Here is a 25,314-nt window from a genome sequence, read left to right as displayed (position 1 = left end):
AAATATAAATAACCATTCATTGTTTTACCTTTGCATCCACAACCACTCTATAAAAAAATTATCACAAATATTAAACCTGCTACTAGAACAATGTATATCTTTCTAATTTTTCATACATAGACCTTCAATTTCCCCTCAAGTTTCACACACTTCTTCTCCACATGCTTAGTACGAGCCATCCATTTTTCTACCTCTGATTTATATTCATCTATCATTAGTTTGTTATAGGTCTTTTGCTACTTATAGGCTTGAATCTTATCCTCCAGATTGTGTATTTCATGTCTTATTTGATCAACAACATTCCTAGCATTGTCTGACATAGGTGCATCAATCCATTCAAGCCCATGTTTCTCACATCTTTCCCTTTAATAAAACAAATTGCTATATTTTTATCCCGAACATTTATAAAAAAGTAGAAAACATGACCTATGATCAAATATTTTTCTTACAATTCTTTCTTATACAATTTTAGAGTTCCAACATTTTTGAGATAGCCCTAACATGACTATATTTTTAAAACTTTGAAACAAATACAAACTGATGTGAGCTAAATCCCCTAAATCCCAAAAGTTCCAACACAATACCTTGTGTGTATCACAACTATAAAATCTCCTCTTAAGATTGACACTTGTCTTGTTCTAACCACAACTAGTCGGGGTGTTTCACTATTGAATAGGAAATATGAATTTGTTGAAGGAATTGAGTTGCTAGAAGACATTTTCTTCCTTTTCTTCATGAGTTGCTCTTCCACATGAACTGCTCTTCCCCACGAGTTGCTCTTCTTCCTCACGAGTTGCTTTTCCTCAACGATGCAGCTCCAATGATGAGCCATGATGTCGTAAATTTAAGATAAGATATAATATTTTTTTCTTTTTTTCTTTTTTTTACTCTGGCCAATAAAAAATTTGGGGAAAAAAACAAATTAAAAAAAAGAAGAAATAGAGGTCACGTGAGATGCACGTGCCCCAATTGGATGGATTCCATTACATTTAACTTAATTGGACCACATTGAAATTTTCTTGCACTTACAGGATATGAATGTATCCAAATTAATTTTAGAAGGCCTAATTGAAACTTTCGTGATTATAGAAGGTACCAAAATGCATTTATCCCTAAAATATAAATATAAAAATATGCATGTATCTTGCAATATTATAATCATAAATTATTATTGATTTTTTTCTTTGCTCTTCAATTAATTATTATTGATTTTACATATTTATCCTTCATATTTGTGGCTTTCAAATAGATGTAATATGATTAATAGATATTTTTATTTAATCTCATATCTATCTCTTATGGATGTTTGGATTAAGGTTGCTGATGAGAATCCACTTGTATCCATACAATCTACAACCCGTTGGGGTGCTGATCTTGTGCAACTGAAGACGGGGTCAATTACTAGGGCACAAGCTAAGAGATTTAAACACAATCTGGTTAAGGTGATATTAAATCTCTAGAAGGCATGATAATACTTGAAGATCCAAAGCCCATTCTATGCATCCAGGTTATGAGGGCCGAAATGAATCCGGAAAGCTGTTTTGGTGCATTTATGGACCTTGGGTAGAAAGGACTGAATTTATTCACTTATGAATGTGATTGAGCACACCAAGGGACCATGAAATCATGTCAAGGCAAAAATAAAGGCATCCAAACTCATCATTTGTGCATACACTCTCAATTTGGTTGAATTGCACTGTTTTGGATTTGTGACGGTGGTGTCTTGTAATCCACGCAAGCTTTGACCATTCCAATCAAGGGCAACGTGTGGGAACAAGTTCTAATCGTATTTGGCATCCTACATGGCATATTGGAGCTGATTTGGAGCCTCAACTAGTTGGTGATTGGACAAAGACAACTTTGTTGGAAAACTCGTCAACTAATTTCCTAATTTGAAATTTGACTTTTGTTAATTTTAGTTTTTATTTGATTATTTTCTGGAAAAATTAATTTAGAAAGGTTGATATTTAATTATTTTGATTGTAAATTGATTAATTCCTATTTCAAAATTAAGAAATTAATTAATACAAATTAATTAGGAAAGTTAGTCAAATTCAGCCACACCTTTTGTTTCCTTCCCAATAATACACAGTACATCATTCATAGAGAAAATTACTTGTGAGAAAGAATTCTCTTTGTTCTTTTTGAACATCTAAAACATTGAATAGAGATCGAGTGTTTTAGTTTGACTTATCAATAGGGCACCAATCACCTATTATGGAATCTTCATCATATACTAAGGTTTCTAATCACAAGTTGATTAGGGGTTAAGTTGACCATTAGAATCTGAACTTAATTTTTGATCTGAGCTAATATAATACGGGTTTAGGAGCGAGTCAATCTAGGTTCGTATCATTTGGTATCATAGCTGAATTTTGTTCAGGTTTGATCTATTTTATTTGCTTTGTTTATTTTTGGGATAATCTATAATTTTAACATTAGATTAAGATTGTTTCCTATCATACACATTTTGCATGTATAATTTTTTTTTAATAGCCGAATTTGATTCCTTTTGTTAGCCAAATTTTGCTTTCAAGTTTGTTGGTTATTTTGCATATTATTTTTTAGTAATTTGGTTTATTGTTGATTTTTCTTTGCTGTTTTAATCTTAATTAGTTGCATTCATATATTCAAAAAAAAAAAAAAAAAGAGGAAGTTTAAGAACATATTGCATAAAACCTAAAATTTTTGTAATTTGTTTTTGTTTGGAAATTGGATCGGGTTTGATAAAATTTTGGCTTTGGAGTTGCATTTTTGTGGTGATTTTTGTTAATGGATATTGTGTTGATATTATTCTGTGAATGATCAAAAAAAAAAAAAAAAAAAAAGAAGTAAGGTAGAAAGTCTAAAAGAAAAAAATTATAAAAAGGTCGGTTTTGAGAGAATTGAAAAATTGAGTTTGTTTGGTGTGGAATATCAATTGAGAATTGTTGGAGTTTCCTTTTATTCACTCAATATTGGTTGCTACATATTATAATATTGTGTGCTAATTTGATTGGATTAAAATTGAAGGATTTGACACAAAGACCTAAATTACAAGAACTACAACCAACAACTATCTCATACTTATTTGAATTTTGTTCTTGTTCATTGTTTGAATCCTTTTCTAAATTTAATCTTTGAATTTTGGTCCTTAATATTCTAGTTGACCTCTTTTTTAGAACCAAAAATAGCCTTTGTTAATTTTCCTTCCTTTTGGTTAGAAAAGCCCAGAATTAGGTGTTAAAATTCACTCGGTAATTGCTTGATTTGTTGTTGTTGTGTTGATAAGTTTAATTAGGACATACTTGTGATCTAATTGCTATTTTAAGTGTGTTTTGATAGAACTTTAAGATATTATTTTGAATGGAAAAAGGCAAAAGAGTGTGAGCTTAAAAGAGGGTCAAAAGCCAAAACTAGTGTGAAAATATAAGTGAACGAGACCTTTTTGAGTGAAACATATAAGGGATTGAATTTAGTGAGGTTATTTGCATTATTTTCTCTAATATGATAGATTCAAGGATAAGAAGAGGAGGAGACTCATTAATAAATCTTGAAGAGGAATCCATGGGATTCAAAGGAGAATCTATAGCAACAGGAAGTGGAGGAGAACTTATTGACATGCAAGTGGTTTTGTATCAACTACAAAGGACGAATGCTCGCTTTGATCAACTTGATCAATGGATGGACAGGTTTGAAACTTCACAAGGTGGGCCGAACCTAAGGCATGAATTTCATGGAGGCCGTGGTCTAGGTCTAGGAGGCCGCAGACGTTTTAGGGAAGAATTTGGAGGAGGTGACTTTGGAGATAGCCTTGAAAAGGAGTTTGAAGATATTTTTGCACTCCAAGAAAGACAAAATCATGGAAAGCAAATTTAGGATGAAGATGATGATCTTAGAAATATTAAGGTCAACATACCACCATTTTTAGGCAAAAGTGACCCGGAGGCTTACTTAGAATAGAAAAAAATGCATGGAGATGATTTTTGATTGCCATAATTATTCCGAGGCAAAGAAGGTTAAGTTGGATGCTTTGTAATTTGGGCATTATGCACTTCAATGGTGGAATAACGAGCAAGGTACCCGAAGAAGAGTTGGTGATGAATCAATTACCACTTGGTGATAAATGAAGGGAGCCATGAGGAAGAGATTTGTGCTAATCCATTACCATAGGATGTTGCACCAAAGACTACAATCTTTATCACAAGGAAGTAGGACAGTGGAGGATTACTACAAGGAGACAGAGATGCTTATGATGAGGTTGAGCATGAATGAGGATTGTGATGCAATGATGGTGCAGTTTTTAGGAGGTTTAAACCGAGAGATAGCCAACCAAGTGGAATTGCAACAATATATGGAGTTGGAAGAGATGGTACATGTGGCCATCAAAATTTAGAACCAATTCAAGAGGAGGGGTACTAGCTCACAGTTTGGAGGAGTTTCAAACAATAGAAGGACTAATTCAAGTGCTTGGAGAAGCAATCTCACATTTGAATCAAGGCCAGAATTGAAACTAGAAGGTGAGAGCTCCAATCGACCAAGAAGACACACTAGACCTGATTCCATTTAAGCACCAAAACCCGAAGGTAAATCTGACATTAAACCATTTAGAATTCTAAGTATTGTTTGCTTTAAGTTTCAGGGTCAAGGGCATGTTGCCAATGAATGTCCAAATTGAAGAATTATGGTGCTGAAAGGCAATGGTGAGCTGAAGTCTGAAAGTGAGGGATCCGAAGTTGAAACCGAATTTGTAGAGGAAGCAATTGAAGATGAGGAATAGGATGAACCCGAGACACTCAAAGCTTTAAGAGCCAAACTTACCTTAATGGCAAGGAGGGTTTTGACTGTGTACAACGATGAAGGCCAAGTCCATAGAGAAAACATCTTCCATACTAGATGATAGTCAAGGTAACATTTATAGGATGATAATTGATAGCGGAAGTTATACTAATGTAATTAGTAATGTGGTAGTTAAGAAATTAGGGTTAACAACCATTAAACATCCTAAATCATATAGATTACTATGGCTTAATGATGGTGGTGAGATAAAAATGAACAAACAAGCCAAGGTAAAGTTTAGCATTGATAAATATATGGACGTGGTTTCGTATGATTATGTAACTATGCATGCTGGTCATATTTTGTTTAGAAGACCATGGCAATTTGATAAGGATACCATACATTATGGTCGAAAAAATGCCACTGTATTCTGATTTAAGGGAAAGAAGATTAAATTAGAGCCGTTGACACCTAAAGAATTATTTAGAGATCAAATATAAATACAACAAAGGAGGGTGGCTGAACAGCAAAAGAAGAAGACAACCATGTCATCCACGGCTTCATCTATCAAACAAGAGAGTAAGGCCGAACCACACAACTAAGTTAAGTTTTCTAAACCTGAGATTGAGGGGAAAATGAGAGAGGAAGCAGAGAGTGAAAGAAAAAGAGGGAAAGCTAAGATTGTTAAAGGGAAAGAGAAATCTGAGAGTGAGAAAGGGAGGATAGAGAAGAAAGAGAAAATATTTTATCCTAGCCAAGGTGAGGTTAAAAAGGAATTTTTAGGTAATAAACCTATGTTGATCATGATGTTTAAAGATGCTTATTTAAATCATCTAGCTTACTCTGAAGTGATTGTATTGCCAAGTTCTATATCTTCTCTTTTACAAGAATTTGATGATGTCTTTCTGGAGGAGATTCCTAATGGTTTACCACCAATTTGAGGGATTGAACATCAAATAGATTTCATTCCTGAAGCTGCAATTCCTAATAGGCCTGCATACAGAAGTAATCCTGAGGAAACATAGGAACTACAAAGCCAGATAAGTGAATTGCTTGAAAAGGGATATATTAGAGAAAGTATAAGTCCATGTGCTGTTCCTATTTTACTTGTACTTAAAAAGATGGTTCATGGCATATGTATGTAGATTTTAGGGCCATAAAAAATATAACCATTAAGTATAGGCATCCTATTCATAGATTAGATTGTATGCTTGATGAATTGTATGGTGCATGCATGCTTTGAAAGTTTACTCTTAGGAGTGGGTATGATCAAATTAGAATGAAAATGGAAGATGAGTGGAAAACTGCATTTAAAACTAAGTATGGATTGTATGAATGGTTAGTAATGCCTTTTGGTCTAATTAATGCACTATTATTTTCATGAGATTAATGAACCATGTTATGTGTCCTTTCATTGGAAAGTTTGTGGTTGTTTACTTTGATAATATCCTTGTATATAGTAGAAATTTAGGTGATCATGTAGGACACCTATGATTAGTTTTAAGAGTACTTAGAAAGGAAATGTTATTTGTAAACCTTAAAAAGTGTGATTTTTGCCAAGATGAGCTTGTTTTCCTAGGATTTGTTGTAAGTGTTGTAGGAATTAAAGTTGATCAATCCAAGGTCAAGGCTATAAAGAGTGGTCAAAATCTAATCAACTACCCAGGTAAGGAGTTTTCATGGTTTGGCTAGCTTCTACCAAATATTTGTCAAGAATTTTAGTACCATTGCAACACTTTTGCCCAAAAATGTCAAGAAGAATGTTGGATTCCAATGGGGAAAAGCACAAGAGAAGTCATTTAATTTATTGAAAGAAAAATTAACAAATGCTCCTTATTGGTTTTACCAAAATTTTCTAAAACTTTTGAAATAGAATGTGATGCTTCAGATGTAGGTATTGGGGTTGTATTAATGCAAGAAGGAAGACCTATAGCTTATTTTAGTGAAAAGTTGAATGGAGTGGCATTGAACTATCCAACTTATGACATAGAGATGTATGCTTTGGTGAGAGCTTTGGAGACATGGAAACATTACTTAATGCCAAAGGAGCTTGTGATTTATACAGATCATGAATATTTAAACCACATCAAATGCCAAGGAAAGCTTAATCGAAGGCATGGAAGGTGGATTGAATTTATCAAGACTTTTCCTTTGTCATCTGCTACAGGAAAGGTAAAGAAAATGTGATTGCTGATGCTTTATCCCGAAGGTATATTTTATTTTCGACCTTAGATGCTAGATTGCTTGGTTTTGAACAATTAAAAGAACTTTATGAGCATGATAGTGACATTGGTGAAATATTTAAAAATTGTGTTAAACATGGTTATAATAAATTTTATATCTTTGAGAGGCATTTATTTCGGAAAAGTCAACTTTGTGTACGTACTTGCAGCATTAGAGAGTTACTTGATAGGGAAGGTCATGGTGGGGGTTTTATAGGACACTTTGGTATTGTAAAAACTTTATCCATATTACAAGAACATTTTTATTGGTCGAATATGAGGAGGGATGTGGAGAGAATATGTGAGAGGTGTCCAAAGTGTCGAAAATGCAAGTAAAAATTGAAACCGCATGGGCTTTACATGCCATTGCCGATTCCATCATATCCATGGGTTGATTTGTCTATAGATTTTGTTATTGGTGTACCTAGGTTTAGGACTAGATTTTCTAAGATAACACACTTTATTATATGTAATAGAACTGATGATGCATCTAATGTAGCTAATTTGTTCTTGAAGGAAGAGATGAGGCTTCATGGTATGCCTAGAACTATTGTTTCGGATAAGGATGCTAAGCTTTTGAGTTATCTTTGGAAATCTTTGTGGGCTAAGTTAGGAATTAAGTTTTTATTTTCAATTACTTGTCATCCACAAACTGATGGACAAACTAAATTAGTAAATAGAACATTGTTTGTATTGTTAAGACGATTAATTAGTAGAAATTTAAGAACTTGGGAGGAATGTTTGCCGCATATGGAGTTTGCTTATAATAGATCTTTGCATTCAACTACTAAATTTTCTCTATTTGAAATTTTTTATGGTTTTACTCCTTTAACTCCATTAGATTTAATACATTTTCCTTTAAGTGAACATCTAATCTAGATGGAAAACAAAAAGTTGAATTTGTTAAGCAGATTCATAAGAAGACAAAAGCAAACATTGAAAGGAGGACCGAGCACTATGCCAAGATTTCTAACCAAGGCCAAATGAAGGTTTTATTTGAACCCAGAGATTGGGTTTGGTTGCATTTAATAAAGGAGAGGTTTCCGGAATAATGAAAGTAAAAACTAATGCCTCGAGGGGATGGACCTTTTCAAATTTTAGAAAGGGTAAATGAAAATGCCTACAAACTTGACCTACCAGGTGAGTATAATGTGAGTGCTACATTTAATATTGTTGATTATCCCCGTTTGCTGCAGGTAATGATTTTTATTTGAGGGAAAATCCTTTTCAAGAAGAGAGGAATGATGAGAATCCACTTGTACCCGTATAACCTACAACCAGCTGGGGTGCTGATCCTGTGAAATTGAAGATGGGGCCAATTAGTAGGGCACAAGCTAAGAGATTTAAATAAAATCTGGTTAACTTCATTCAAGGTGTTATTAAATCTCAAGAAGGAGTGATAATACTCGAAGGTCCAAAACTCGTTCTATGCATCTAAGTTATGAAGGCCAAAATGGACTCGGAAAGTTGTTTTGGTGCATTTATGGACCTCGGGCAGTAAGGGATGAATTTTTTGGAACATGATTGAGCATGCCAAGGAACCATGAAATCATGTAAAGGCATCCAAACTCATCATTTACGCATACACTCTCAATTTTGCCGAATTGCACTGTTTTGGTGCTGGGAAGGTGGTGTCTTGTAATCCAAGCAACCTTTGACTATTTCAATCAAGGGCAATGTGTGGGAACAAGTTCTAATCGTATTTGGCATCCTACATGGCATATTGGAGCTGATTTGGAGCCTAAACTATCGGGTTATTGGACAAAGACATCTTGGTTGGAAAACTAGTAAACTAGTTTCCTAATATGAAATTTGACTTTTTGTTTTAGTATTTTGTTTTGGTTTTTATTTGATCATTTGCTGGAAAAATTAATTTAGGAAGGTTGATATTTTATTATTTTGATTGTAAGTTAATTAGTTCCCATTCCAAAATTAAGGAATTAATTAATACAAATTAGATTAGGAATGTAAGTCAAATTCAGCCTCACCTTTTGTTTCCTTATAATTGGACGGTTTAAAGATTTATTTTTTCAATAATGCATTGTTTTGCAAAATGTAAGGATGTTGACTCAATGTTTGGTCTTAAAGCTCTTATATAGTTTTGCAAAATGTAAGGATGTTGAATAATGCTGTAAGACTTTCACCAAAGGTATGGTTTTGGTATGAATTTTCTGATCTATACAGTGAAGGATCTTTATTAGCTACTTCTTATAAGATAAGTCCTATCTCAACTGAATCAGTTAAGTTTCCAACACATGTGAGGGACTCAGTATATACTTGCAAAGTATAGGCACATGATAAACATCGTAAATTCAAGAGAGCTCCATCAGTAAAGTAAATCCATAAGTAATTGTCCCAACTTTCTTAGTGATATTATATGGCCTAATATACCTTGGAATCAATTTTCCTCACTTCGTGAAATACACTACAGCTTCCTAAGGTGATAACTTCAAAATTATTCTATCTCCAACCTCAAACTTAAGGTCATTTCTTCTAACATCTACGTAACTTTTCTTTTTATCTTGAGTTGCCTTCAACCTCTCATGAATAATCCAGAATTGATCGACTATCCACTACAAATGGTCAGGCCTATAGGTTACTAATCACCAATTTCATCCAACATACTATATTGCCTCCTATACAAAGCCTCATAAGGTGCCATAATAATACTCAAATGGTGGTTGTTATAGGTGAACTCTACCAAAGGTAAATAAAACTCCTAATTCCTTTTGAAATGGTCAGGGAAAATGGGAAAAACCTTAAAGCTGTGTGGGCTAGCTCGGCTTAAAGGAGCTTTACAAATTCCACCTATGTATTGACCCGTATTCAATAACTAAGAGTCTTCCTACTTATCACCTTCTTTGGAATATCATTTTTCTACATTTTTCACTCTAGTCACCCTTCTTTAATAAAATGGCTTAGAGCAAGCAAAATCACATGCTATTATGATATTTTGTAGCACAGAAGAGGAGTAAGCACATAATGAAACAAGTAGAGAATCCAATTTCTTAATAATGCCCAAAAAGCCCTATGGACTTAGGTGTGACCACAGGATCTTAGAGTGTCGGAATGAGTTGGCGATGAGATGTGGTGTCTAGCTGGATAGGACAAGGCGAGAAGGGGAGCAATGGTAAAAAACAAGCATAGTACTTGGAGTGGCCTCTTTCATTTCTCAATGTTAATTCATTTGCAAATGAGACATGTTTAGCTAGGAGCCTTCTTCTTGTCCAACCCCTTTATTAGTAGCCAAAATATAGGCCCACGTGTGATCAAAGTAACTTGTCATCCATCACAGTCTGTTCAATAAATGCCCTCGATATTATCTCACTTCTTTATCAAAATATTTTACCTCCATTATATTAAATAAAATGAAAGCACCGTGATTATGAAATTTTGTTTTGCTCTTGACGTGCTTTGAAAGACCTAGAGATATGATTTGCAATAGAACACTTATGATAGACCCATTAGGAACACATTAACTATTAGGCATTGGCATCTTAATGTGTTGCAATCTAGACATTGATCGTCTTTATGCTTCCAAGCAGCTATAGAATCTGAATCGACTACAAGTACTTATAAAGACTGCTCAAGTTGTTAAGACCAGAGAGGGGCATCGCATGCAGGGCCCATTTTAATGCTTGTTGGAGACCTGGTTCGAGAGGCATATCTTGAAAGAGAGCTATCATCTCGCCTAACATCCCTTCCTTTTCAATAGTCAATTCGAGAGCCAAATTTACAAGCTTAAGATGTTGTTTTTCTTCATCTAATTTTTTGATTTTATTGATGGATAATAACAAATAGAAAAGCATACCTAACCAATATGAGCCTGTCTTAGACTTGCTATTCTCATGGAAGAAATTTCCCTGCACATTGATTCATTACTGACTGAATAAGACATATTTGCCTCTATTCCTTCCCTCTATGGTCAATTGAATTGTTGGACAGCAACTCAAATATTCACTATATTTCCTGTAATCCATGTCCCTCCATATTTCTTTCAACCCATCCACCAGATTATGTTGAGTTGGAATGCCTCCATTCCCATCCCCTCTTTTAAGATATCTAGGCTTTCCCACTATGCAATATTCCCAGTGTAGAAGCATATTCATGCAAAATACTCTTCTACTTCTTTCCCCTCACCTTATAGGGGTAAGAATTCCTAGAATATGATAAGGTTATTTTGTCATCAGTGGAGGAGCATGCATGATATAAATACTTCTGTATGTGAATGTTCTGGCTTTCAAAAGACAAGTAAGGGATGGGGAAGAGGAAGGGAGTACTAGGAACAAAGCCCCCGGATTTGAAAGTTCAGCCTTACCATATAATATAGTATATTTTCCCTATCTAATCTAGATCAACATAGCCAATTATAAAAATCATTTGCTTGTAAATGGATTCTTGGCATAATTGATTGGTGTCAGAATTTTTCACTGATCAGGTGTGATTAGTCTCACATATGTAAGACTTAAGAATTCCCTTCCCAACTTGTCTTGGAATTAGCGTTATGGCAAAGAATAAGAAGAAAACAGAAGGAGAAATTTGTCCAATATTAACAAATAGAGCTTCATAGGTTGATATCCAATCCAACCTAATATGCCAAAAGCAACCAAAATATTCCTTAGTGAATAAGGCAAAAATTTGAACTAGCATATACATGTTTCTTAGAGAAAGGTAAAGCTAATAGACATATAAAAACTAGTGCTATTGTGGCTACACCTGCCGATTTATCAAGTATATTATGAAGAATGACATGGATCGATAGGAAATACCATTCTACCACAATATGAGGCAGTGTGGACATCAGATTACAAGGTTTATAATTTTTGGGATGTCCTAAAACATTAAAAGCATAAAAAATCCAAATGGAAGAAAGGATAGCAAAAGCTACCCAGCCTACTAGATTCTTTACATAAAAATAAAGGTAAAAAGAAATTTTATCCATCTACGAATGTATAGCCAATGGATTATTTGATCCAAATTGATGTAATGGCACCAGATGAAAAGACTGGGGCCTACTATAATAAAGGGAGTAATGATGAAGACTAAAAAACCATTTAAGTTGGCATTGTCCATAGAGAAACCACTTCAAAGCTAAGTCATGATGGCATCTCCTACTACACGTATGGTTCTAGCTAAGCTTGTAATTAATATAAATCCCCAAAAGCTCATCTGAACCCAAGGTAGTACATAAACGGTCATAATAATTAATAGAAAGATTACAACGATGAAGCACCATACAAATTCCTTAGGCCTACTATAACTTGCATGATATAGACCACCAAAAATATGAAGGTGAACTATAATGAGTAAAACATACTTACCCCATTAGCATGCATATATCGCAGCAACCAACCCCTTCAATGTTCTACACTATTGAAAGCTAGATCCATATGAAGCATGTGATGAATAGCTAAAAAAATGCTAATAACTATCTGAATGACTAAACAAATACTAGCTAACAGACCGTACCCCACCAATAACTAAGATTTCTTGGGATTGGATAATTTATCAAATATTGATTCAGTGTAGAGGCTATAAGTTGTTAAAGAAAAGAGAATCGTTGGTTCCTTATAGACTAGAAACCTCAATTCTAACTTGACTAACTTTCCAAAAATTTCTGTCATGCTTACTTATGAGAAAAATAGGTTATAAATAAGAAGCCTTTTGAATAAGAGACAAAAAGTACACCATTTAAATGAAAGACCTGACAGAAATGGTGGGAGTAAAACTAAAGGTCTTCTGAATTTATCTTTAGGCTAGCTCATGAGATGGACTCGAATTTAGATGAATTATATTTAGCTTTGTACTAATGATTGTTATTTTTCTTTATCAGTTCAACCTACACGCTAACTTCTGAGGAAACTCCCTTTACCCTAAGGAGAACCCATGTCTGTTTAATTTGAAATAAAAGTCTTTAGGTACATTCTCCTTCTATTAGATAGGAGAATCCACTTGTTTGTGGATCTAATGCTTTCTTTTTATGATCACTATTCAATGTAAACTTGAAGGAAGCCTCGTGTTTCATTATTTCCTTCTTGAAAATGTTTCTGAATTAGATCCTAGATTAGATAGTCATAAGAGTAATGTCTTCTTTTGTAGATTTGGTTATAAGACTTTGTTAATGCCTTTCTTTAATATGTCTTATTTTTTAATAGAAGGAATTCACTTCAGTGATGCATTCGCTTGTTTTAAGCGAAGTAAAAGGCCTCCCCTTTCTCAAAATCTATATATAACTAACTATTTTATACATTTCATGGTTTTCATTATCTTTCATATTCAAATTTTCAATTGCATACAACGCTTGCTTTTGTTTTTCAATGTAGTGTTCTACACAATTTAAGTTATTTTCACTATAGAGGTCGTAATTTTCCTTTTCTTCCATAGGAGAAAGATTCAAATCTGGTAAAGCATGAGTTCGGTGAATTAGGCTTGAGGTTAAGGTAGAAAGATGATCTTCTTCTTTAAATGAAAAAGCAAACTCATAAGTGGCAGCACCAATGGCTAGAAGAAAAGATGCTTGGCTTCTACTATGGTAAGTCAAAAATGATGAATCTTAACCACACCCCCTTGTTACAACAAAGGAAAGGAAAGAAAGAACAATAAAATAAGCAGAATAGGGGGGGGGGGGGGCAAGGCTTATTCTCATGTATCTAATCATATGTTTATATAAGTTCATCCACTCTGCTGTCTGCTCATGGAATGGCATACCAAGCATGAAAAGCATTATTGGATTTGAACAATTAAGTGGTTATAAAGTTCTTTTTCTCTATAAAAAGTTCTTATGGATAAAAAAAACTCCTCTTCTACTCCTATGCAATTCAAATCATTTTTTCACCTGCCTTGGACCATGTTTCCTGAACAATCTCAATATATATGTTGCAAGAAAATTCCATATATCGAGGTTGAAACAAGATCGGGTGTTTTCATGTCTCACTGTAGTGCCTGGTTTGACTTGATTTTCGATTTTTAACGAGAAGGAAAATGAAACTATTGGATTTCTTTTTTTTACTTGGCCTGGCATATGTGTCCTTTAGACCCTTTGTCCAACTGCCACCAGTGGAAGTAAGTTAGCCCCTTATGAAGGTTTTCCCTTTCCCAATTTCATAATAATAAGGTAAGCTATCAAGCCCAAAAATAAAAGGCCCCTCACTCTAGGTAACGCCTTATATTATGTAATAGAATATTGTTATTTATTTAACCTTTCGTGTAACTCATTATTACTTGCTAACTAAGCATAGGCTTGGGCTTGAAAACAACAAAGCAATGGCTTAAGTGACTTACACGAAAACCATTACGCATTAGCACATCTACTTTCTTACTAGTTAGCGCATTAGTTTAGTTTTTAATAAGGATTTTTGCTTTATAAATTAGAAAGAAGGGCTTTTCCCAACCTAGGTTATGGGGACGCTAGTTGAAAAATGTATGTGCACTACTAGCACGACTCACTTCTTTTCATTTTGTTAGGAGTAGGTGCATGCCATTAGTTGAGTTGGGGGAAGAGGGCATTTCCATAACAAAGGATTCAATCCATCCATAGGTTCTCCTACAACTACCTTGTTATGACTTCACCCTAGTTGAAGACCTCACCATGGTATGTGGCAATAAAACCACCAAAAACCTTTACAGCACTAGTGGTATGTAAAAGTCATGTGTGATCATTAGTCCGATGTTTCTGGAGAAATGAATTCCCAAGATGTGATGAGGGGTGTGTATAAGGGCCGGTTACATATTCATCATGGCATGCTGCACTTACTAATGAGTCCAACTTCATGCTCCCAGGCTGTAGAAAACAATCTAAATTGAGGCAATTTTTTCGGACTCACTCCACCTTATAGACTTGCTTCCCATTCTAATTGCCATTGTAACACATGTGTGGTTTAGCCCATAACGACCATGTGGACTTGACGTCACCCCACCTTCCTTTAGTATATCATTGGCAGTCTCTCATGAATGCAGCATGCACCTTGTCGTTTGTTTCAAAATCATTTTGGTAAGGTGTATTAAACCCACTACATACCACACCACTGGGTAGCTCGCCTAAATGCTGAGTTTTTCATCACCATCTACATGATAAGGCCAAAAACTTAACTTTACTAAACAAGCAAGAAAAGCCCCTTCTATATTATTAGCAAAGCATGCTAGCTACAATCAAACTAAAGCTCACACTAAGGAGTGCTTTGAAAGGCATCAGTTCCCTTTTAATTGACTACACAGCTATGTTCTGGCACTCAATTAGTAGCACTAGCATGTCACACAGCTTCTTGGCTTACCTCGATTGCTAAGACTTTCTCCTTAGGCGCATGTCTCAGCAACACAAAACTAGGGTTTCACTCGTTATAAGACTTGACAAAACATCTCATAACGTAAGCTAACGACAACCATACTGAACTTGTATGAAAGTTACTATCACCTCGTTAAGGACAAGTTTTTTGTTAATATGTCAATGGCTGGTATGGTTTTGTGCATTGTATCAAATTAAACCACACGTTCCACCACTTAAGCATCCCCGATCAATTCCTTTGAGTTTCAGTTTTGCAACCTCACTCCCTAGGTGGAGTGTTTCAGATGTTAGTTAGCCCTTTAATCCACATAGACCAAGGGCAAACTCTTATCGTTTATGACATGGACTGCCAGGGTATCTAATTCCATGTGTGCCATATGTTTTCACACTCCAACATCGGTAGTGACCCGGAGAGCTGTGTTCACTTTTGGCATTACTTTGTAGATCTCCAAATTTCACCCTTACACATAAAATTCCACTCTCCTCTGTTTCGCTTAAGTGAATTGGTTTTGAGAGCAATCCACTAGTTTTCGATGACTTTTACTTTTAACTTGATTCACCACCTATGTGCCTTTTACACATAGTCATTCTGAAGAACACTTGCTCCTTCTCGTCTTAGTGACACTACTAGCACAAAGTTAGTCAGGGCTTCTTCGTTAAGTCCTTTCATTATTGCACACTCAACCAAAGAGCTTTACAAGTGGCATTGTACTTCTTCACTCATGCGATATTGATAGATTGGATTTCGATTGTTGTCCCAAAGTTCAAGCCATGTCTCATTCCAAATGTGGCTAATCATCTACAAAGGACCAACTAAGCATCATTGGCATGGTAAACCTTTACTTGACTACCTATCTGATACTATGCAGGCTCATTAAACAACACTTTTTAGCTTTCTTTAGGATTTGGGCCTAAACTATTTGGCATATTCTTACACGTTACCCACTTGTTCACCACACTTATTCGTCATTTTGTTGTCAATTGTTCCCATGTCCTTGGCAAGATAAGTCACCTTTAGCTTGAAGCCTCTTTTCTTTCTACCTGGGTTTTAGAAAACAACATTCGACTTGCATGTGATAACTATATAACTAGCATTCCTTTTGAGCCAGGATCAAACTCTTCTTTTGAGTATGATTGAGATATGTAGTGATAAAGCATGATGAACAAGGAGTACTACTTCTCAACCTTCTATGAACCTTGCTTCTCATATGATTTTTGCTACTTTAGAAAAGTCATCGATATCAAAGAGAGTCTAAGTCTAGTCATTCAACTGATATAATATACTTGTGGAGATTGATACCTTATAGTTATATGGTGACCGTTTACATACCTTTTTGGGCCAGTGTGGTGAAGTGGATCTTTCCCATTATGATACTGAAACAATCAAAAGTTGCCGATAAGAAAGGCAAGGCCCAAGCTTTAATAATAAAGGCTAGCCTTACTTCTCCAACTTCAACAGAGCATTTAAAAAGAGCCCTTGGTGAATAAAGCGTAATCAAATCAAGTAAACAAAAAGATCATGTAACTTGACAAGTGCAGCCATGATAGCTTGTTCCTCCACTATAATAGCTCTTTTCTTCTTACTTCTTAGAAGTTGATTCAGCAACTTAAGTGACCTCCATGGTTAGTCTTTGTATTGCAGGTTCTAACTCAAGAAAATTTTTTATAGGCTAGCATTAGAGGGCTAGCCTTACTTCTAGGTTCTACGGATGGCTTCATCTCCATTGTGGATCTAATCAGCTCCATTTGACTGCCTACCTTCATAGTGAAGCTTTCGACCACTGCTTCCACAATTAGATAGGAGTAAAAGTGAGTGCTTCAGGTGGATAAGCTTTGATGTGCTCAGCCTAGCTTGGATCATTTGACTATGGCCCCATGTTCTTTACAATCATAAACTTAATAACGAGAATCCAAATTAGGGACTCCATCTCACCTTATTATATAAGTACAGGTAAATCTACATTTTCAAAAGTTATAAGTATAGCTCAGGAAATGAAATTGGATTCCAAATTAGAACTAGGCTACCCTATTATTGTGATTTGATCATCATTAGGTGGTGAGAAACCATACTTTATGACATAAAAGAGCCATTATGTCCAATCAAGAAACCAGTTTACCCTCTAATAAAGGGTGCTATGGAATAAATTAGGCTAGGCATGGAATTGATGTTTAATAGTGCTTATCATTCAGAACAACCAGAATTCAGCAGTTGGCTATATTAAGCAAGGGGGAAAGTAACCATTTAAAGTGGTGCATGGTAAGAGGGCTAACAATGAAGGGAATGCATTATAATTAAAGCTTTGGTATAAGACCCACTTGGTTTAAACAAAAGAAGAGATCTTTCTAGCGATTCAGTTCCTAGAAGGTTCCAAACCTGGCCTTCCAATAGGAGAGTGAAACATATAAACCTGAACCCATCCAATGAAGGAAGTGATGCTTGCTACGAACAATATCTGAAAAAGACCTTGACTTTGAATCTAGATGATAGGGGAGAACCCCTCTCCTGCATGATCTGATCTCTCTCCCATTTACCTAGTCAAGCTATCACCCTAATTGGAATAGATATACACAACCCCTTTACCCCCTAATCTAGTTAGCTTTCTATCTCTTTCTCCAACCTTTGATGATCGTCCTTGCTGCACACAAATCATCAAAATTAAGAAAAAGTGATAGGCCTAACCTTCTAATATCGATATTTTATCCATAAGCTAACTTTTGGTTTAGAAAAACCTAAATATGCAGACTCGATTACAGTGAAAGAACTTATATTCTGTTTCTTCCCTTCTAGAGTTCTCTTCTTACACAAAAGGTTAACAAAGCTTCTACTGAGACATCGTGTGATCATACAACTAATTTATCCATACAAAGAAATAAGAACATGTTTTCAAAGAACTCTAGGACGAGCTAAGCTATATACTGGCTTAGTGCTTTCTTCACTAATTGTTATAGCTTTTTCTCTTCCATTTTTTCCTAAAGCAAGGGTAAGTATTAATTAATGGATAGTTTAAAAACAAAATAGGCATCTCCTTAAGGGAAGTCATGTACTCTTTTAAGTGTGTGTTTTCAATACAACCTTCCCTAAAAGTGCAGGTAGGAGATCTAGTTAACGAATAGGCTGCACTTGTAACTGCAACAAGTAATGAATTCTCGAAAGCTCTTTTTTAATATGATAGAAATGGTTCCTTATTCTCAACACTTATCAAAGTCATGTAATCCCTATCTACTTGTCATCGATGCAGCACCTTTTTTTCAATTTTTTATTGTAGCAATCGATCCAAAGTGGATATCGGAGTAGCCTTTATTCAATAGCCTACCAATGGAGGCTCAAAAACAAGAGGGTCCCACCTATTTATTGGATAACGAAAAAGGGGAATGAGACAAAGAAAGAAAAAATGATAAAAGATATTCAGTGAGCATTAGCTCACATTCTACCAAAGTCTTGTGATAAGTACTGTGGGAGGAAGGGAAAGCTTCCGATTGGTTAGATGTATCTACCACTGCTTGTCTAAAAAAATATTCCCCCAAAAAACAAAAAAAAAAAGAAAAAAGAAAGACTTAGGGTCTATTTGGCCATGTTTTCTGTTTTCTATCTTCGAAATATTGTTTTCAAAATAGAGATTAGAAAACTATTCTCTGCTGTTTAATGAGAACAAGGAGTGTTCGGCAATTAATACTTGAAAACAATTTCAAAACTAAAAAACAAAAAACATGTTTGGCTAAACAATTTTTTATTTTTTTAAAAAAAAGTTTTCATTTTTTTTTTTTTTTTAACATACAAGGAACCTTATATAGTCAAGCCACATGTTTAGACCTTCCTGACACTATTGCAGAGGAAAGGTAAAAACAAAAATAAACAATAAAAAAAAATAAATACAATGGGAGATAAGGGGAAATAAAAAATGGAGATAAGGAAAAAAAAAAAGAATAACTTATAGAAAAACAGAAAAACAATGAAAAAGAAAATTGAAAAATTAAAAAAAAATATCTGATAGAAATGGAAAATAAGAAAAAAATAATGGAATAAAAGAAAATGGAAAATTAGGAAAAAGAACAAAATAGAAGAGAGAGAGAGAGAGAGTGAGAATATTTGATAAGGGAAAAATGGAAAATAAGGAGAAAGAACAAGATAGCAAAATAAATAATTGATATAAGAAATATTTGCCCTAAAAAAACTGATAAAAGAAGTAAGATAAAAAAATAAAAAAATAAAAACTAGTAGGTATATAATGAAGGAAAAGAAATTAAAAAATAATTGATGTAACTTATAAAGGATTAAAAAAAAAAAAGAAAAGAGGAATAACTATTTTTTTAAGTTGTTCTATTAAAAAAACAAATTTAAAAAAAAGAGGTTGAGAAAATAAGAGAATAAAAAAATTTAATTGGATACTTTATCAAGGTATGATATTCTATCTTTCTCTCTCTACAACTTTCTCTCTCTACGATATTCCAAAGAATAGAAGTAGATTTCTCTCTACAACTTTCTTTCTATAAGATAGAGAAATGCATACTGAAGAAAAACGATGAAGAAAACAAATTAAAATAATATGTATTTTATTATTTTTAAAACAGGTGAAAACATTATTTTATTGTTTTCCCTTTTTTTTTCATTTGTTTTCTAAAACTGTTTTTGAAAATTAATGGCCAAATAGGTAATTTTTTTGTTTTGAAAACAGTTTTCTGTTTTGCAGAACAGAAAATTGTTTTAAAAACAGATGGCCAAACAGGCTCTTACTTACTTACTTCATCAATTCAAGAAGAATAAATTCATGGTTTGGCATTACCACCTAAAATCCATCAAGGTTTTTGGCTCGAAATAAAGATAGGGTGCTGATCAAACAACTGCTAGTCCTATCTATCCATCTTTCCAGATACAATATCTTGAGTACTTATGATGGTACATAGAATCTAGTCCTTGTGAATGATTAGAGCTAGATGCTTTTATTTTATGATGGTAAGGACAATTGCTTCCATTATTGACTAGAAAGACACCAAATGCTCCTTTAGGTGCTTCAACTATGGTATAGGAAAAAGGGGCTGGTACAAAGAAAACCTTTTGTATAACATTCAAAATGGTGAATTGAGGTGGAGTAAACCGATGATTCTATAGTAATTTGGCCAACTATTGAAAGAAAAAGCTTGCAACTTTTGGGAGTTTCCCATCATAAGGCTTTCTATCGATAAATTAAGCCATTACCAAGGAGCTCTAATTCGTTTAGAACTTAGTTGACTAATTCTATAGATAAGATGGAGCATCCTTGGCTAAACATTATAGCGCATAAGGCCTCAATGTACTACAACACTTTGCTAATTCTCAGCTAAGTTTTGACCCTTTGCATTGACCATTCACTTTCTTAATCTTGAACCTTCATGTTGATGAGTAAGATATTTTTAGTTTTATTGCCCTTGCTTCCTCACATCTGCACTCATCAAGCCAACCCTGGTTTTGGGAGGTGAAATAGCTGTTAAAGCGTAGATTTTGAAATGATAGCATCGAAGATATATTTAGATATATACATATAGATGGCCACGGTTATTCTAGACTGCATTTCGGAACAAAGTTGCCTACTTGAAAGAAAGGGAGGGTACTATCATGTTTTAACTCCACTATACCATGAAATAGTTGTAGGGCCAGTACATGGAAAATGTAATGGTTCATCAATGCATTTTTTGCCTCAATCCTTTAAATAGGAAGAGGGGTAGTTTACAAATAGGGGGTAATTTCTTTGCACCTGACTATAGTAGCCCTTTTGATACCTTATTGGAGCTTCATTACTAGTTGCCTGTTTCCTATCACATAGTGTTTTTCCAATGCACAAAGCCCATTGAGGAAGGTGTTTATGGTTTATCATTTGGTCAATACTTTTAATCCCTCTTTTATGCCACTCCTATTCCTGTGGTGGAAAGAAGATAAAAAAAACATGAAGTGTTCTCTTGGTTTCCCAACCTACTCCTTCTAAAGGCTGCCCTTTCTAAGATGGATATTGGTCTAGAAAATTATAAGGATTCTGTATCCAGCAACCCAACCCTAAAAAGACCTTTATGTAGGTTAGAGCTATGAAGCTTACCTTATAACTGTGAAAAGGGGAAAAAGGCTTTTTCGGTTGGTGAGTAAGGGGCACTTCGGTTTTCACTTTACCAGTTAGGGGTCTTGTGGTTCCTATGCTGCTGCATTTCTTGATCCTTTTCTTTTCTTAATGCTTCAATCCAAAATGATAACTTCTAGCTAGTTTAGTTGATATAATGGCTGCGTTCCAACTTGTTTAAGAATGGGACAGCAATGGTCCATCGACAAGGTCATTCTCATCTTGGACATATTACATTGGAATTCTGAAGCACCACTACAAATGCTAATACACATTTTCCTACAATGTGGTAAGATACCACCCTATTGTACCAATAACCAACTCCGGCGAGCCAACTTAGTTATCCTCATCAAACCATTTAGTTGATGTCTAGCTTCTCAATTGGTAGACGATTCCTTTTCCCTCAACTCATTGAAGAAAGAATTTGGGGTTCCCAATGCTTCTCCACACCTAACGAGATACATTACCTTAGGATGCTTTGCTCCTAACCCGATAAGGTTTTAAGATGGAGTTAAGTTTTAAGATGGAGTTAAACTAAGTCTTGGTTAAGAACAACAATGATCTATATTTCACATGACACAGGATTCCATGGATAGTTTCATTTGAGATCATGATGGAGGACATAGCTTAGGATCATTAACTTTGATCATGCCACTAGGCATTTGATTAGGACATTGCACAATGATCTGAGCACTTTGTCATGCCACTTCAATACAGATATAAAAATGATCATAGTGATTCCTCTAATACTTACTAGTACGTAATATCCAATTGGTCATGAACATCATAAGGTACTGCTCTTCACGAATCCCTTCATATCTTGGGTGGGATAAGTAGGCCCACTACTTTACTTTCATTTACGGCCAGGCCAAGTTAATGGGGAGAGCCTGTTGAGCTCCTTCCCAGAAAAATGTATGTGAAAGTTTCCCTTCATATGGCTCGAATCATTTTTAGATGCCCCGAGAGGCATTCTTTCCTTGTTTGTTAGGTTAGTTCACACGCATACAAACGAGCACCGATTGCAACAGTAGGAAACTATGACCAATAGAGTCAAACACTTAGCTACATCGGCATGCAAAAGGAATGTGGTTCTATTTGAGGCTTTTTTTCCTTTACTAGTAAAGGGGACACAAGATGTTCGTGGTTTCTATGCCTTTCGTACCAACACAAGGCTGGTTGTTCTTAGGTGTCACTCTTAAACATAAAGGATAGAGGGAAGGTGACTAGGCCTATCATATCAAAAGGGTTATAGAAAGAGAACCCAACCACCTATTTTATCAATGTTCTAGGGTGGGGGTCCATCCAATTCAACCGACTTTTGGATAACAAGAAAGCAAGCGGGTTTGCTTTAATCAAGGAAAAGTCCTAGTCCACCACCAACTCGGTAGAAGTCACTATAGTTTGGCCTTTGCTTTTTAAGGCTTCCTCTACCCATATCTCTATATGCTTATAGTGCTTCCATATGGAGAAAGATAAGCTTACCATGCTCCATCAATAGCACCTAACCTATCTCAATTTTGGCAGGACTATGCTCCACCTTAGTGAACTCATGCAATCCCAACGTGCCTAGAAGCTAGAGGCAAATCCGTTCATGATCCATAAGATCAACACCATTTGAAGTTGGATTGCTTATCCCACCTAGAATAGTCATGTTTGATTGGGCTTATAAACATTTGCTCACTTATGTTGTCACACCTCAGCTCACCCTAGCCCTAGGCCTTTTGCTTTTCTAATGTAAGCTTAAATGCTTCACACCAAGTCTTCACTGACATAGTATGCATGCTTAAGTAAGGTCAAGAAAAACTATTATTGCCTGATGGGAACGTCCCTAATATTGCTATCAATGTTTTATGTCTCACAACCTCTTAACATTACGCCAATAAATCCCCAATCTTTTACTTGCCAACAATATAAATACCCACTAATCGTTGTTTTCATATATGGTTGTCAGTTGACATCTCTTTTAATTTGTTGAAACAAGAAGCAAATTGTTGTGTGGATGAATCAATCTCTTGACATAAGCCAAAAGGCATATCTTGTGCCACTTCACCTGGTTGTATGAAACTGGCATGCATCTTGGCTCCTAAAACTCTTTCATAGAATTCTAACAATTTCTACTACTCCTTATAAACCCACAAAAATAAAGTTGATGCTCCCACATCCGTAGCATGAGTAGTTAAAGCAAATGAATGATTTGAAATTTGAGTGATTTCATTAAATAACACTCATATATGTTGAGCTCATAATAGTACCTCACAATTCAAATGTCTCTCTACGGTTGAAGAATTAGTGCGTTCTTAGGCCATCATAGATAGAGATAGGGTTGACGACATAACAAACAATGAAGCTTGATGATAGCCTTTTCATACTTGTTCACTTGCATCACATATACAAGTGCTCTCTAAACTATGCAATGAGGTTACACATAACACGGTTGTCCCACTTGAGTTACCTTAGCCCTAGGCCATGCTATTTAACCATGTTGGGAAAGTAGTAGCATGTAACAACGAGTATGGGAAGGAAAGTGTTTCGATAGGAGCCCTACTTCCATTTTTTCAACCTTATCACTTCAATTCAAGTACAAAACTATCTATTTCTTAGTCACAGGGTATAGCGCACCTTTGGTACTTCTATAGGGCTAGCCATTTGATAGTGACTTCTTTTAATTTGTAGGGTAATGAACAGCTATTTCAATCTAGGAAATAGCTGGAAACGCGACAGGGTCGCCACTAGAAGCATTCATTGGTAATCAAAACGTACCGTTCCTAAAATCACTTTCATACTTTGCTTATATATAGTTTAAGTTATGCAATAAAAAATGGCTTAGCTTTAGATCCCCCTTACATGTAGAAATGATTGGATCAAAAGGGTGGCTTGGTTCTATTTTAGAACCAGTGGGAGATTAAAACCATAAGAGAAGATTGCCCTCCATGTGAAGAAGAGAGGAAAAAGGTGTTGTCATCTATCTCAACTAGTTTCTCGGGCATTAGAAATCCAAACCAGCTCAGATAATCATTGGTGCCTAAGGTGTCCTTCATTTCATCAAAAAGAATTCACCCATGATCTCCTATTCCTTCCCTGCCTCTCTTCACCATTCAAAGTACTACTTTCATTGCCTTTTCTATAACATACCCAGCCACTCACCTTTCCAATCAATAGGAAAAAATAAAAACCAATCAAATCAAAGCCCTATCATTGTAAAGCATTACTTGTCATTTTTCGATCCTAGCAAAGTTTATTCGCCCATTCCTCGGTCTTCCACATTACCCAAGTAAGTGTATGACTCCATATAAGGACTCCTTCTCTTCTACCCACTCTCCATTCACATGATTCTTAAAGTGGAGGAGGAAAGGTGGGTAGCAAGTACTAGAAGCCCTCTGTTCTACACATCTATCTAGAAGCTAATGTAGTTCACCGATTCCACCGAGTGCTCCCATCTCTTGGCAAAGATCTTGTGAGTGTGCAATTATGCTTTGAATGCTTCGCTATAGGATGGATCAACCCAATTTCTATTCTTTTCCGATGCACTCACTTTATATCTCCAACACATAAAGAAGAATGTGGTGGGAAGGAAGCAAACCTAGCCTTTGTCCAGTCGATCATTCTACAAGCATCTTTCATTCACACCCCCATTTGACTGCTGCTTGAGGATTTAGTAGATACATTAGTCTTAGTGGGTTGTTGGCTCCACTTTTGATCTCCTTCTACAGCATGCTGTCGTTGTGGCCATATTCCATATGTCACTTAGTCATCTCTGCCTCGCTGTAGGGTTGCACCTCCAAAAGAAACGAAGCACTTCAATCAATGACTTTGGAATTGCCCTCTAAACAATCAGAATAAGGTAAAGCTTAAAGGTAAGCTTTATACTCTATTAATTCTTAGTCCCTTTAGTTGGGTGGGTGTCGATCGGTCTTTCAACCAGATCTCCCTTAAAAACCGTATGTGCAGTCTCCACGCATGTGACTCACAC

At 35.3% G+C, this 25,314-nt stretch overlaps 1 pseudogene; it reads left to right on the top strand.

The window, feature by feature from the left end:
• The first annotated feature begins 4,835 nt into the window (after nucleotides 1-4,835).
• Nucleotides 4,836-25,184, top strand: LOC112491404 (uncharacterized; annotated as a pseudogene).
• Nucleotides 25,185-25,314: the final 130 nt, after the last annotated feature.

The sequence above is a fragment of the Ziziphus jujuba genome, chromosome 4 (genome assembly GCF_031755915.1).
Source record: "Ziziphus jujuba cultivar Dongzao chromosome 4, ASM3175591v1".
Classification (NCBI taxonomy): Eukaryota; Viridiplantae; Streptophyta; class Magnoliopsida; order Rosales; family Rhamnaceae; genus Ziziphus; species Ziziphus jujuba.
Note: the sequence above shows the minus strand (reverse complement) of the source record. Positions and strands in the feature narration are given on the sequence as shown.